The following is a 13,640-nucleotide window of genomic DNA, read 5'->3' as shown; positions in this document are numbered from 1 at the left end:
GCGACCGATCAAAGCCGAAGTAGTCCTGCAGGCTTTGGAAGGCAGTGAAGGATGAGACTGCCATCCGGCGGAAGGCGGGCAGAGGTGCGTGGCTACCGGTTCCTCGACCGGAGGAATGCAGAGGTAGCCCTTGTCTTTCGCGCCGTCTACTAGAGAGAGCGTCGAAGAGACAGTAGAACGCAGCCTGGCAGAAAATGGCGCCTTCCAGCTCTTAGTGAGCTCCTAGTGGAGCTCCGGAAGAAAGGGGGCAGGCCTCGTGTGAGGCGTCGAGCGGCGGCCTGGCAGAAAGCAACCGTCCAGCCTGCTGGGTGCAGGCTCGTCAGGAAGCGACCAATCGAGGCCGAGGTCCTCCACGGCCTTGGTAAGCAGGCGAAGAAGCTCGGCGTCGAACGTAGACCGCACACCGCTCGATTCCTGAAGAGAAGGGGCGGGGTCCGGAATGGAGCCCGACCAGCCTTCGCAGTCAGAAGCCAGGATAGAGCAGCTGTCCCCTTCTGCGTCATCTCCCCCCGACTCGATATCCACAGCGGGCGGCTGGCCGGCCGTGATAGAGGTGGGGGATGCAGAGAGCGATGCACACGGGGAGAGATCCGGCATGCAAGCGCTCGCGGCAGATGCCTCCGGTGTTCTCTGTGAACGGCGCTTTTTACGGCCCAGGGAAAGCGCGTGGTCCACGTGTGTCTGTCCCAGGCAGGAAACGCACAGGATGTGGCGGTCCCCGTCGCTGAGATCGGCTCGGCAGGAGCCGCACTTTTTGAAAAGAGGCATTTGAAACAACGCCTCGCTCTTTTAGATGCAAGCGTGTGTAACGTAACACGCGGTAATGAAAAAGGATATTCGGCGCCGGATAGCGCAGCAGGAACGGCAGAGGAAGCGGCGAGATGGCCGGCTTGAAGCTCGTCCCGCTGAAGGCTCTTCGACGGCGCAGCTTCTCCGGAGAACAGCGAGGTGAGTGTCCACTTCGCTGAAGAGTTGAAAAATCAGAGAACAACCTCACGGGCCTGCTTTTATAGCCTGTAGCCACGCCCATTCTGGCGGGACGTGACGCGCACGGGCGCCCGCGCCCTCATTGGTGCTTCGTCACGAGCAGGTCCTGGATAGGTTGCAGCAGTTGCTGCTGAGCAACCAATAGGCGCGCGAGCCGCTCTGCCTAGGTCTGCTTATGCAGCAATGAGTTTTAAACTAATGCAAAAATTAAGGATAATTTTTTGGCTTCAGTATTCTCGGGAAAAGGGTTTTTCCCGTAGCGTAAGCTAGCTTACGCAACACGAGAGTACTCTCGTAAGAGAACTTTATTTTATATAAAAATACATTCTGCTACATCAAAATATAGTGTGTTAAATTGAGAATCTAATGTTAAATGCGATTAGAGCAATATCGATATTATGTCAATGTTTCAGGCTATGTGTAAATATTGTCAGCTAACTTAGTTTTTGATCAAAAATTAAATAAAACTCAGCATAGGAGCTTTACAATGAGTGAACTGAGAACATTGTGTCTTTATACAGAGAGGAACTCGAACCACATGCAAACTAGGCTTTTGAATAAGTTGATCGTGGGATATCGGCCTTCCGATCCGTCAAAATGATGTGTCATCATAATATGTTTTTGAGCTGGTGAGTAAAATTTTGCAAGCTTTTGCAAATGTCTCTTTTAGTAAGTAGATACAAATAGCTAATAATATTGCTGTATGTCTGTTTCCCTCATTATCCAGGAATTTTGGGAATAAATATTATCCAGCCACACGATCTTCAGTTGGTGAGTATTGTCATAGTAAAATACCATAGACTGTAAAAAATAGTAAAATACACGTGAAATAGAGGCAGAACATGTAAACTCTGCTCAAAGACACACTGGTCCAAACCCTCCAGACAATATTTTACCTGTCTTCTTGATATGAGTTTACGGGCCTAGCTGACCCAAACATAAATGTCCTTTCAAAATGAAATTATTTTCAAACCTGTATGACTTACTTCTGCGAAACACAAGAATGTTGGGAATAAAACAACACTGGAACCCATAACATTGGAACCCATTTTATGGAAAAAAACAAAACAGTGAAGGCATTTCTCAAGATATAAGGTTACAAAATAAATTCATACAGTTTTGGAACAACATGGAGTAAATAACGAGAGAACTTTTTTGTATGAGCTGTTCTTTTTAGGACATGTTCCCAGGGTCCTTTGCTAAATTAGCCATGGTTTTTATTATAGTAAAAGTGTAGAAACCATGTTTTTATGGTGGATTGATTACAATAATTTATTACCATTTAGTTCCCTTTCAAGGGAACTCCCGTTGCGTCGAAAAGCTGACGCTATGGGAACGCTTTGCGTGATGACGTCTTGAAGCACATGTAAAATCAGTCCAATGGTGTGGCGGAACGTCAGAGGCGGGTGACGTCACGTACCAGGAAGCTATAAAAGCCGGCCCGAAACAGAAAACGAAAGCTTTCTGAGTCTTCAGTTGCGCTCTGTGTTGAATCTGTCCTTGTTATTTGGTGTTGTCTGTCTATATTATATATATATATTCAGTATGGCGAGCAAGCAGCAGTTTAGAGTGTGTGTCCATCCCTGCCCGCGTTATTTAACGGGAGGTGATACTCACACTCTTTGTGTTGTTTGTTTGGGTGAGGAGCATGCCCAGTCAGCACTCGAGGGTGGTGACTGTGTGCATTGCGACGCGCTTCCATTGCGCACGCTCCGATCCCGCTTGGCTCGGTTCAATCCCGATCGCGTTCCCCAGGGCTCGGGTCCCGCCGCGGCTGAGGCTCGGCGGCGATCTCAGACCTGGGGTTCGCAAATGGATCTGTCAGTGGATGTTGAGACGGGCTCTGCCTTATCTCAGCATCAATCTGACAGATCCAGTGCCTCTCATCAGGGTGTGGAAGCACGCATTGCGGTTTCTTCCCCCCCGATAGAGGCACCAATACTGCAACTGTCCAGCTCTGAGGAGTTGGATGTTGTGAGTATTGAAGCTGAGTCTGAGGATTCGTCACCTCAGTCTCATGCGTTTGAGGAACTGCTCGATGTTATTACTAGAGCAGTTGACAGACTATCTATTGAGTGGCCAGAGGATAGGCAGGACGTTCGTTCGAAAAGTAAGCTCGACGAACGCTTCCTGCCATCTCGTACACAGCCTCAGCGAAGAAGCCTTCCGTTTTTCCCCGATCTCCACACCGAGGTGTCGAAATCGTGGGGAAAACCGGTTTCATACAGAGTGTATGCACCACAAACATCCCACTATTCTTCCATTCACAAATATAAAGAATATGGTTATGGGGAGATGCCGAAGGTGGAGGAGACGCTTGCGAGCTATCTCTCTCCAGCAACGGCATCTTCCCTGAAAGCTCCTTCACTTCCCTCTAAGCCAGTAAAATTCACATCATCTCTGGTTCATAAATCGTATGCAGCCGCTGGTCAAGCTGCAGCGTGTCTGCATACGATGTCTATTATGCAAGCCTATCAGGCAGAATTATTGGGGGATTTAGAGGAGGGCGGGGGAATTGGTCCTGACACAGTGGCTGAACTACGCAGAGCCACAGATCTGTCTCTCAGGGCCACCAAGGAGACCGCTAAATCAATCGGGCGGTCTATGGCAGCCCTGGTGGCCACTGAGAGGCATCTGTGGCTCAATTTGAGCGATATAAAAGAGAAAGAAAAGCACGTTCTCTTAGATGCTCCGGTTTCCACTGTTGGTTTATTTGGTGATGCAGTAAACAGTGCGGTAGCTAAATCTCAGGAAGCTGCTAAACAGGCAGCTGCATTACAAAAACTTCTCCCCCGCCGTTCTTTCATTGAGGCTGCTGAGCGGGAGCAGCCTCACTCCTCTAAAAAGAGCGCTGAACATCGTGCCACTCAAAAACAGAGTGTGTCCTCTCGTGCTCCCCCACAAAAATCTCGGGGACACGGAGGGCGCTCTCAAACCCAGCAGTCTTCGAGGGGTAAAACGGATCTGCGGACCGTTATTACCGCCAAGAAGGCTGCTGGGAAAAAGTCCTGATGTCTGAGGGCTCAGGACAAATGAGGGTAGTCCCCCCGAAGCAGAGCGGTTAACACCTCTTTTCACGGTGCCCGTCTCTCCTCGGTGCCCTCAGGGGACCGTTCTGCCAACCCTGCCACCTCTGGTGTTACAGGGCGCAGCGGTCTCCGGCGAGCACATATCTCAAGGTCCACCCGGAAACGTAGTGGCCTCGGGATGCCCGCCCCCTCTGAGGAGGGTGCTAGAGCAGTCTGTTTGGTCGTTCCCTGCCGGTGCGCCGTTACAGGGCGACGAACCGACTACTCAACAGCAGGAGAAAAATACGGTGCCGTCTCTCTTCGGTGCCCTCAGGGGACCGTTCTGCCAACCCTGCCGCCTCCGGTGTTACAGGGCGCAGCGGTCTCCGGCGAGCACATATCTCAAGGTCCACCCGGAAACGTAGTGGCCTCGGGATGCCCGCCCCCTCTGAGGAGGGTGCTGGAGCAGTCTGTTTGGTCGTTCCCTGCCGGTGCGCCGTTACAGGGCGACGAACCGACTACTCAACAGCAACAAAATCCAGAAACCAGTCTCGAGAGACTGGTACCTCTAGTAGAATCTTTGACAGCGTGGAAGCTACTGTCAAATGTTTCTCGTTGGGTCCTGCAGACCGTGGAAAAAGGGTATTAGATACAATTCTATTAACGCCCACCGCGGTTTATGGGGGTCCTGCCCACAGTGGTGGGCCCCGAGCAGGTTCTGGTTATGGAACAGGAAGTAAACACTCTGTTAGAGAAAGGGGCCATAGAATATGTACCCCCCTCCAACAGGGAAACCGGGTTTTACAACCGGTACTTCATAGTTCCAAAAAAGGACGGGGGATTGCGTCCCATTTTAGATCTTCGAGTTCTGTACGAGTACATGCAGCTCAAGTTCAAAATGTTAACCTTGAGACAAATCGTGCCACAGATCAGGTCCGAGGACTGGTTTGTCACGATAGACCTCAAGGACGCATATTTCCATCCGTCCGTGTCATTGGAAGTTCCTGAGGTTTGCTTTCGGGGGCAAAGCATACCAATATCGAGTTCTTCCATTCGGCCTGGCTTTATCACCCCGCACTTTCACCAAATGCGTGGATGCAGCTCTGGCGCCTCTGCGCCTCCGGGGTATTCGCATCACGAACTACATCGACGATTGGTTGATTTTAGCTCAGTCGCATTAGATGGCGGTTCAACATCGAGATGTTGTTCTCGCCCATATGAAAGAGTTGGGGTTACGGCTGAACGCCAAGAAGAGTGTGCTTTCTCCATTTTAGAGGACCACTTTTTTAGGCGTGGTTTGGGATTCAGTGTCGATGCAGGCGCGCCTGTCATCGCCACGCTTCGATTCCATCCTGGCAGCTGTGAGAAGTGTAAAGCTAGGCCAGCTACTCACTGTCAAACAGTTCCAGAGACTGTTGGGTCTCATGGCAGCAGCTTCCAACGGGATACCTTTTGGACTGCTGCACATGAGGCCCCTGCAGTGGTGGCTCAGGACCAGAGGGTTTTTCCCCGAGGGGCAACCCATTTCGCACAATCAAGGTCACGCGGTGATGCCTACGTGCCTTGGTTATGTGGAAGAAACCTTGGTTCCTGTCCCAGGGCCCAGTGCTGGGAGCTCCTTGTCGTCGCAAACTGCTAACGACGGATGCTTCCCTCACGGGTTGGGGAGCGATCCTGAGGGTCGCTCATCTCAAGGTCTGTGGGAAGACCATCATCGTTCCTGGCATTCTATAGCCTAGAGATGTTAGCTGTCTTCCGGGCTCTGAGGAGCTTTATCACAGGTCTCAGGGGACACCATGTGTAGTACATACGGACAACACGTCGGTAGTCGCCTATATCAAGGGGGTTTGCGCTGGCATGCCATATCCTCTTGTGGTCCCAGGGGAAGTTGCTGTCACTCAAGGCAGCCTACATCCCCGGGGTCCAGAATATAGGAGCAGACACTCTGTCGAGACAGGGGCCGAGGCCCGGGGAATGGTGGCTCCACCCCCGAGGTGGTGGAGCTGATATGGAAATTATAAGTGGATCTGTTTGCGTCTCGAGAGACGTCTCACTGTCCACTTTGGTTCTCCTTCACGCATCCAGCTCCTCTGGGACTGGATGCTATGGTACAGACGTGGCCGAGGCTACGTCTGTACGCCTTTCCCCCAGTTGCTCTGCTCCCGGGAGTTCTGGAAAGAGTTCGCAGGGACCGGGTTTGCCTGCTTTTTATAGCCCCGCGCTGGCCGGGCAGAGTATGGTTTCCCGATCTTGTGTCCCTCCTCGACGGGCATCCTCCGGAGTTACCCGTCAGGAGGGACCTTCTGTCCCAGGCAGAGGGCTCGATATCTCACCCTCGGCCAGAACTGTGGAACCTGTGGGCTTGGCCTCTGAGGGGGCCCAGCTCATAGAGTCAGGTCTCTCAACCGAGGTTGTTGAGACCATTCTACAGTCCAGAGCTCCCTCCACGAGGAAACTTTATGCCCTGAAGTGGAGAGTATTCACTTCTTGGTGTAGTGACCGTCGGTTGGACCCAGTCCACTGCCCAATTGGTACAGTGCTGGAGTTCCTGCAGGAACGGTTCACTGCAGGTCTGACCCCGTCCACTTTAAAGGTCTATGTGGCGGCCATAGGTGCTTACCACAGTCCTTTGGGTGGAATGTCTGTGGGGAAAGACCCCTTGGTATCTCGTTTCCTTCGTGGCACTTGGAGGTCCTCCTCCCTTTCGAAATCGGACCAGGAGGCGAATAATTTGCTTTGCCCTGTTCGGGCGTTAGACGCGTATGTCCACAGAGCTGCCCTGTGGCGTAAAAGTGACTTTTGCTCCCCTAACAAGGGAGGTCCAGTGTCTAAGCAAAGGATGAGCAAGTGGGTGGTTGAGACTATCTCACTGGCTTATGAGGCGGCTGGACAGCCTTCTCCTTTGGCTGTCCGGTCGCTCTCTACTAGGAGTATGGCGGCCTCTAAGGCCCTTATATCAGGAGTATCGTTACAGGACGTCTGTGATGCGGCAGGCTGGTCCTCACCGCACACCTTCGTCAGGTTCTACTCTCTGGATTTAGACTCTACTCTAGGGTCTCATGTTTTGTCTTCTTAGTGCTGCTCACATGATTACACACAGGACAGACATTTGTAGCTATGGAGGCGTTGGTATAGACGTTCCCATAGCGTCAGCTTTTCGACGCAACGGGAGTTCCCTTGAAAGGGAACGCCTCGGTTACGACTGTAACCTCGGTTCCCTGAAGAGGGAACGAGCGTTGCGTCGCCTTGCCATATCTCCTTCATGCCTGTCAGCGCGACTTCAGACTTTACGAAGCTTTCGTTTTCTGTTTCGGGCCGGCTTTTATAGCTTCCTGGTACGTGACGTCACCCGCCTCTGACGTTCCGCCACACCATTGGACTGATTTTACATGTGCTTCAAGACGTCATCACGCAAAGCGTTCCCATAGCGTCAGCTTTTCGACGCAACGCTCGTTCCCTCTTCAGGGAACCGAGGTTACAGTCGTAACCGAGGCGTTAGTGTAGCAAAACCATGGTTAAAGGGATAGTTCACCCAAAAATGAAAATTCTGTCATCATTTACTCACCCTCAGGTTGTTTCAAACCTGTAAGAATTTCTTTTTTCTGCTGAACACAAAATAAGATATTTTGAAAAATGTCTGTAACCAAACAGTTGATGGACCCCATTGACTTCCATAGTATTTTTTTTTTCCTACTATGGAAGTCAATGGGGTCCATCAACTGTTTGGTTACAGACATTTTTGAAAAATATCTTCTTTTGTGTTCAGCAGAAAAAAGAAATTCTTACAGGTTTGAAACAACTTGAGGGTGAATGATGACAGAATTTTCATTTCTGGGTGAACTATCCCTTTAATGTTAGTAAGGGTTCTCCAGATTTATATAACACTTAAGTAACACATAAAAAATTGTCCTGTGTCACCCAGATCAATAGTCTGTTAACACACATTAACACACTTTTTAAATTTTCTTAAGATCAAGCATTGGAACAATGTTTACGGAGCAGAACAGGCACCAACAGAGAAACAAGTCCATCACTAGTAAGTATCCACTGCAGTTTATAAAACCGTAGTCAATTTTAAAGGCACAATGCACTCCAAAATAAAAAATGATCTCTTTTTTTCTCCCTCGTGCCATCCCAGATGTATATCTGACTTTCTTTCCACAGAGATTTTTAGAAAAATTATCATTAAAGAGAATCATAGAGAAATGTGGGAGGAGCTTGAATTTATTGCCTAGCCCTGACCGCGAGAGCCGTCAAAGCTTACGCTACTCCTACGTCGTACATTGACAAGAGTTACTCTTTGGGCGTAATTTGAATTGCATATGGCTGTCTGCCGGAAGCTAGTTATTTAAGTTGATAAAGTTATATGGTAAGGCTGGGGAAATTAACGCGTTAATCTTTGCGATTAATTTGAGATGCTTAACGCGTTAAAAAAAATAACGCAATTAACGCAGCACTTTTTTTGCCTCGTTTTAATGACTTCCTGTTGCGGAAAAATATGCCGTCCCGCCCCTCCGTGTTCGGCGATCAGGTTTCATTCTCGCGCAGCTTTCATGAGCGGGTCTTTTCTGCGCCGCGCTCTCCATTCCGTGTGTGTGTGTGTGTGTGTGTGTGTGTGTGTGTGTGTGTGTCGGCGCACTGACACACACACAACAATGAGCAAACGTTGAGCTCTTTGCTCAATGTTCTGCTCCGTGTTTGCGCTGCGTGTTCTGCTCTGTCGTTAACGGCCCAAACGCTCCAATCATGTACCGATCATGCACTGGAAAAGCAAAGTCAAATAACGTGAAATTTCTCAGTAGTAGACTTCTGTGAAATAGCCCTACTGAGCTGGTATAGTCATGCTGGCAACAATGGTAAAATTACCTGCTCTGATCACATGCTCTTGTAATAATAGCTTTGTAGGACTATGTTTTATTTTGATAATTAGTAAAAAAAAAAAAAAATAATTTTACATTGATTATGTTGATTGATTATTGAAAAATGATAATATATTGATGTTTAATATTATTTTAATACATTTTTTCTACATTATTTCTGTTCCTTTTTTCCTGTGTTGTTTAATTAGGTTATTCTAAGTTTAAAGGTGCTCTAAGCGATCCCGGGAGACGTTACTTCTTGTTGACATTCGAATTGTTGTCAAACAAAACGGAGGCTAGCTAGACCCTCCCTCCTCCTCATCCCGTCTCCTCCCTCCTCCCCTCCCTTCCGACATAAAGGAAAGTCCAAATAGTCACTACAAACAAAGTCAAGTTTTACTGATACTTCATTCAATGAGTAATGTCACCAAGTTAGATAAATGCTTTTATATATTGCAGAACAGAATGCAGAAAAAGAGAAACACGCCTGAGGTTATAAATAGCTCCCATACAAGGACGCAATAATAGCAAGATAACGTTCGCGTTTCCCAGTGAGCATAAACAACGGCGGCGGTGTAAACAAATTTAGTCAAAGTTGTCAATAGCCTATAAATGAACATTCAAATTCATAACAAACAGTGGATGAAAACAATCATTCACACAAATTGTCGCCCTACTGTGAATTTGCTTGATCATTTACAATAGAGATTGATCGCTAGCTGCTAGAAACATACATGTTGTATTCACCAAAGTTAACGCTGACTGCATAGTTCTAGCTAATTACATCATTGTGTTGGTTTAGCGAACATGAACGTCAGTTTAGAAAGAAAAATGGATTTACCTGTTCTGCAAAAACAGAGCAACTATGTCGGATTGGAAGCCCTTCTGCCGGCGGAGTTCTCGCCACCTTTCGAAGGTTTTTCCGATGTAAATTCGGGACTTCGTGCGTTCCTTATCCTTGTCCCTCTTCTTTGCAATTTGTTCATCGGAACGTCGTCTCTTTGGTCGTGTGTCGGCCATAATTCAAACTTCCCTCTTCATGCTTCTCTGTTCTCTCTCCTCCACACCCCCTTCACGTGCACGCGCACTAACCCCCCAAACCACACCCTCAAATACTTCTTGCCAGTGATTGGCTGGAACACTGTTTGTTGTGTTTCGTGGTGCGGGTGAGCCCAGTTTGTTTTTGTTGCCGTTTGTGGAGCCTGTGGTGTCTAGAGAGGCCGCGTTTTTTTACAGTGTGTTCAGGGGACAGGCAGCTAGCGGATAGTGAGGAGATGTTTGCTGTATGTGACAAAAAATGTTTTGGCCTAAAAAACGCTTGGGGGAAATGCAATTAATTGCAATTAATTACAGCAAATTGTGCAAGTAATTAGTTGCTTTTTTTATCGATTCCCAGCCCTAAAATATGGATATGTTTCTTACACGAACGCATCACTTCGCTTCACCTTTCGCCTTTATTAACCTGCCAGAGCTGTGTGGAGTGCTTTTATCATGGATGGATGCATTTTTATGGACTTATAAAAAAAAATCCCACAGGGAGCTACAGAATAAGAAATCTTTGAAGTTCACTTTTTTACTGTCTGTTTCCATCAGTAAAATTACAGTTTTTTTTTTTGTTTTGTTTTTTTCTCAGAATTGTGAGGCAGAAACACACAATTGCAAGAAAATATCAGAATTGTGAGCTGGCTTTTTTACTCCCCTCAGAATTCACCCTTCGAGGGAGTTTGATTGACAGGTATTTATTTTTTACATTTCTATTTTACAAAAAAATCTTTTTTTACAAAAATTACACAAATTAAACGTTGAGACTTTGTTTCATATCAAAAGTAACCTGCTCTGTCTTGTCTCGGCGTTTAGACGTTTCAGCGTTTTTTCTTTGATCCGCAATGTATCTTTCATTGCGTGACAACATGATGTGTGGCGTGAGAGCGCCGTGGCTTGTTGGACAAAGCAACAGTAACTAAAGGGCAAATTGCAAGTTTTGCAAATTGCATTAACCATGGCTGCCTGTTAATTATCACTGGACTATTTCGCTCTCGCATCTCCCAAAAGTAATTTTTTTTTTTTTTTTCTTGATTCCATTTTAATTGTTTAATTAAATTGCTATAACCAATTATTTAAAATGTAATGATTTAAGCAAAACTTTCTTCAAAGGTTAAACCAAACTTTTATTTTGACGGATTGCCGTGTAGACCTTTGAGTCTCTCTGTGTTTTATGATATGATGATAGTTTTTCTCAAATGAAGCTAAAATGCTGCTGAAGTGACTCTCAGAGCGGCTGTATTGATGAAGTGCATTAATGTCCTCATATAGCTGGCTGAAAACATTGCGAGCGTCATGCGTGCCTCAGTGTGTGTGTGTGGTAAATGAAACAGCGCGTCTGTGCCATTCATTCACAGAGACACACAGAACATGCACGATTCCTATTTAAATGGTCTTTATGCGGTTTAATATTGACAGACACTGGTCTATATCGCGATTTTATTTAAGTTTACTGACCTACTTTTCATCTAAAGGTGTAACTAAGTAACCACCGGAAGTGCGAGTACACTGCTTGGCGATTTTGAACGTTCCAAAACCAGGAAATGAGATAAGGGCCTATTGGACTTGATAACTTGCAATTGTAACTTTATATCTCACAATTCTGAGAAAAGAAAGCCAGAATTGCTTTTTTTTCCTCAGGTTTTACTAATTTATCCTGTGATTCTGACTTTCAAACAGCCAATTGCGAGTTTATATCTCGCACTTCTGAGAAAAAAAAAGTTTGAATTGTGAGTCGCAATTACCTTTTTTTAAAATTTTATTCCATGGCGGAAACAAGCTTTCATATGCACAGACAGTAGCTCACATTTAACGTGCAGATTGTGCGCACACAGAAACCTACTGGAGCACAGAGTTAGTGTCAACACTGTCCTGTGATTTCTCAATAAGAAACTGCGTAGAAACAGAAGTTATAGCATTTCTTTCTGCTTTTGAAGTAACTAAAACTTACAGCTTAGCTAATAGCAAAGAGACGATACACAGGTATGATTAAATCACACTAGAAATTGTTCTATCGCCAATGCATTCAAATGCAGTGCTACTTTATCTGTATTTCTGATTTAAAACAAGCAGAAATCTGTAAGAAATGTAACAATCCATAGACAGTACAACTGATGAAAATGAGCTGTTATGTCAGAGCAAAAGCATCGTGGGCAGTGCTGTGACATGCTGCAGCTGTGCTCAAGGCGACCTGAGTTCAAGGTTCACACTTCTCAAGCCAAGTTTGTAGTTTGTTCACATAATTTAGCCTCTAGTTGTGTTATTAACATGTATATAATGGATTAAGTATATGTTTTAAATTACAGAAACAAAATAGATACTCATAAGGTATTATATTTATACTTTTAAATAAATTAATCTTTACATCATTTCTGATTAATAATTAGGCTGGCTGATTTTGAAAGTTTTCGAAGTCAATATTGCTTGTGATCTTAATATGTAATATGTATGTGTATTCTTTCTGTTTACACTGTTGCATGATCTTCTTTTATAGGCTATGAGGAAAAACTCTACCATGCACACAGAGAAAGGAGCTCAATTCTGCTAACTGGGAGAGCAGCTGAAAAACAAGAAGAGAAGAACAGTAGAACACCTATTAATGCAGATGACTATTATTTTTCTGCAAGAACCAAGACAAGCAAAGACTGATGATGAGCGCCCTGAGCACGTGTGATTGCACATTGGACTTTACTGAGTTCTTCATGTAATGTTGGGCATCTACTGTACGCAGAACTTCTAATAATTTATGTGGATGCCATTCATAAACCTGTTAGATTTTTATGTTTTATTTTTGAGATTAATAAAATTTTATGTTTTAACAATGTTATAGCTAAGCATTTTTTATGTTTAAGAGAACATTTTGGGAACAAAAATAAAACTTCCCACTAAAAACTTTATAAGAATGTTAAGTAGTATTTTTAAGAGTATTTTTAGAGAATGTTATCCTAACTTTTAGAAGAACATTCTAAGAATAAAAATAAAACTTCCTGCTAAAAACTTTATAAGAATGTAAAGGGATAATGTTCTAAAAATGTTATGATTAAACCTTTATAGAAGGTCATCACAAAACATTTTTAGAATGTTCTTAGAGAATGTTATCCTACCTTTTAGGAGAACATTCTGGGAACTTTAATGAAACTACTCAATGAAAATGTTATAAGAACATTAGGGAATAATGTTCCAACAATGTTATCATTAAACATTTTTAGAATGTTTTTAGAGAATGTTTTCCTACCTTTTAGGAGAACATTCTGGGAACTTAAATAAAACTACCCTCTAAAAATGTTATAAGAACATTAGGGAATAATGTTCCAACAATGTTATCATTAAACATTTTTAGAATGTTTTTAGAGAATGTTTTCCTACCTTTTTTGGAGAACATTCTGGGAACTTAAATAAAACTACCCGCTAAAAATGCTATAAGAACATTAGGGAATAATGTTCCAACAATGTTATCATTAAACATGTTTTCCTACCTTTTAGGAGAACATTCTGGGAACTTAAATAAAACTACCCTCTAAAAATGTTATAAGAACATTAGGGAATAATGTTCCAACAATGTTATCATTAAACATGTTTTCCTACCTTTTAGGAGAACATTCTGGGAACTTAAATAAAACTACCCGCTAAAAATGTTATAAGAACATTAGGGAATAATGTTCCAACAATGTTATCATTAAACATTTTTAGAATGTTTTTAGAGAATGTTTTCCTACCTTTTAGGAGAACATTCTGGGAACTTAAA

At 44.8% G+C, this 13,640-nt stretch overlaps 1 long non-coding RNA gene across 1 annotated transcript; it reads left to right on the top strand.

Moving 5' to 3' along the window:
* The first annotated feature begins 1,505 nt into the window (after positions 1-1,505).
* Positions 1,506-13,234, top strand: LOC309495835. Its single transcript, XR_014204839.1, has 3 exons — positions 1,506-1,616; positions 1,715-1,758; positions 12,390-13,234. It is a non-coding gene; the product is annotated as an uncharacterized lncRNA (long non-coding RNA).
* Positions 13,235-13,640: the final 406 nt, after the last annotated feature.

The sequence above is a fragment of the Leuciscus leuciscus genome, assembly GCF_965113295.1.
Source record: "Leuciscus leuciscus genome assembly, chromosome: 3".
NCBI lineage: Eukaryota > Metazoa > Chordata > Actinopteri > Cypriniformes > Leuciscidae > Leuciscus > Leuciscus leuciscus.
This window is presented reverse-complemented; position numbering and strand designations above follow the sequence as displayed.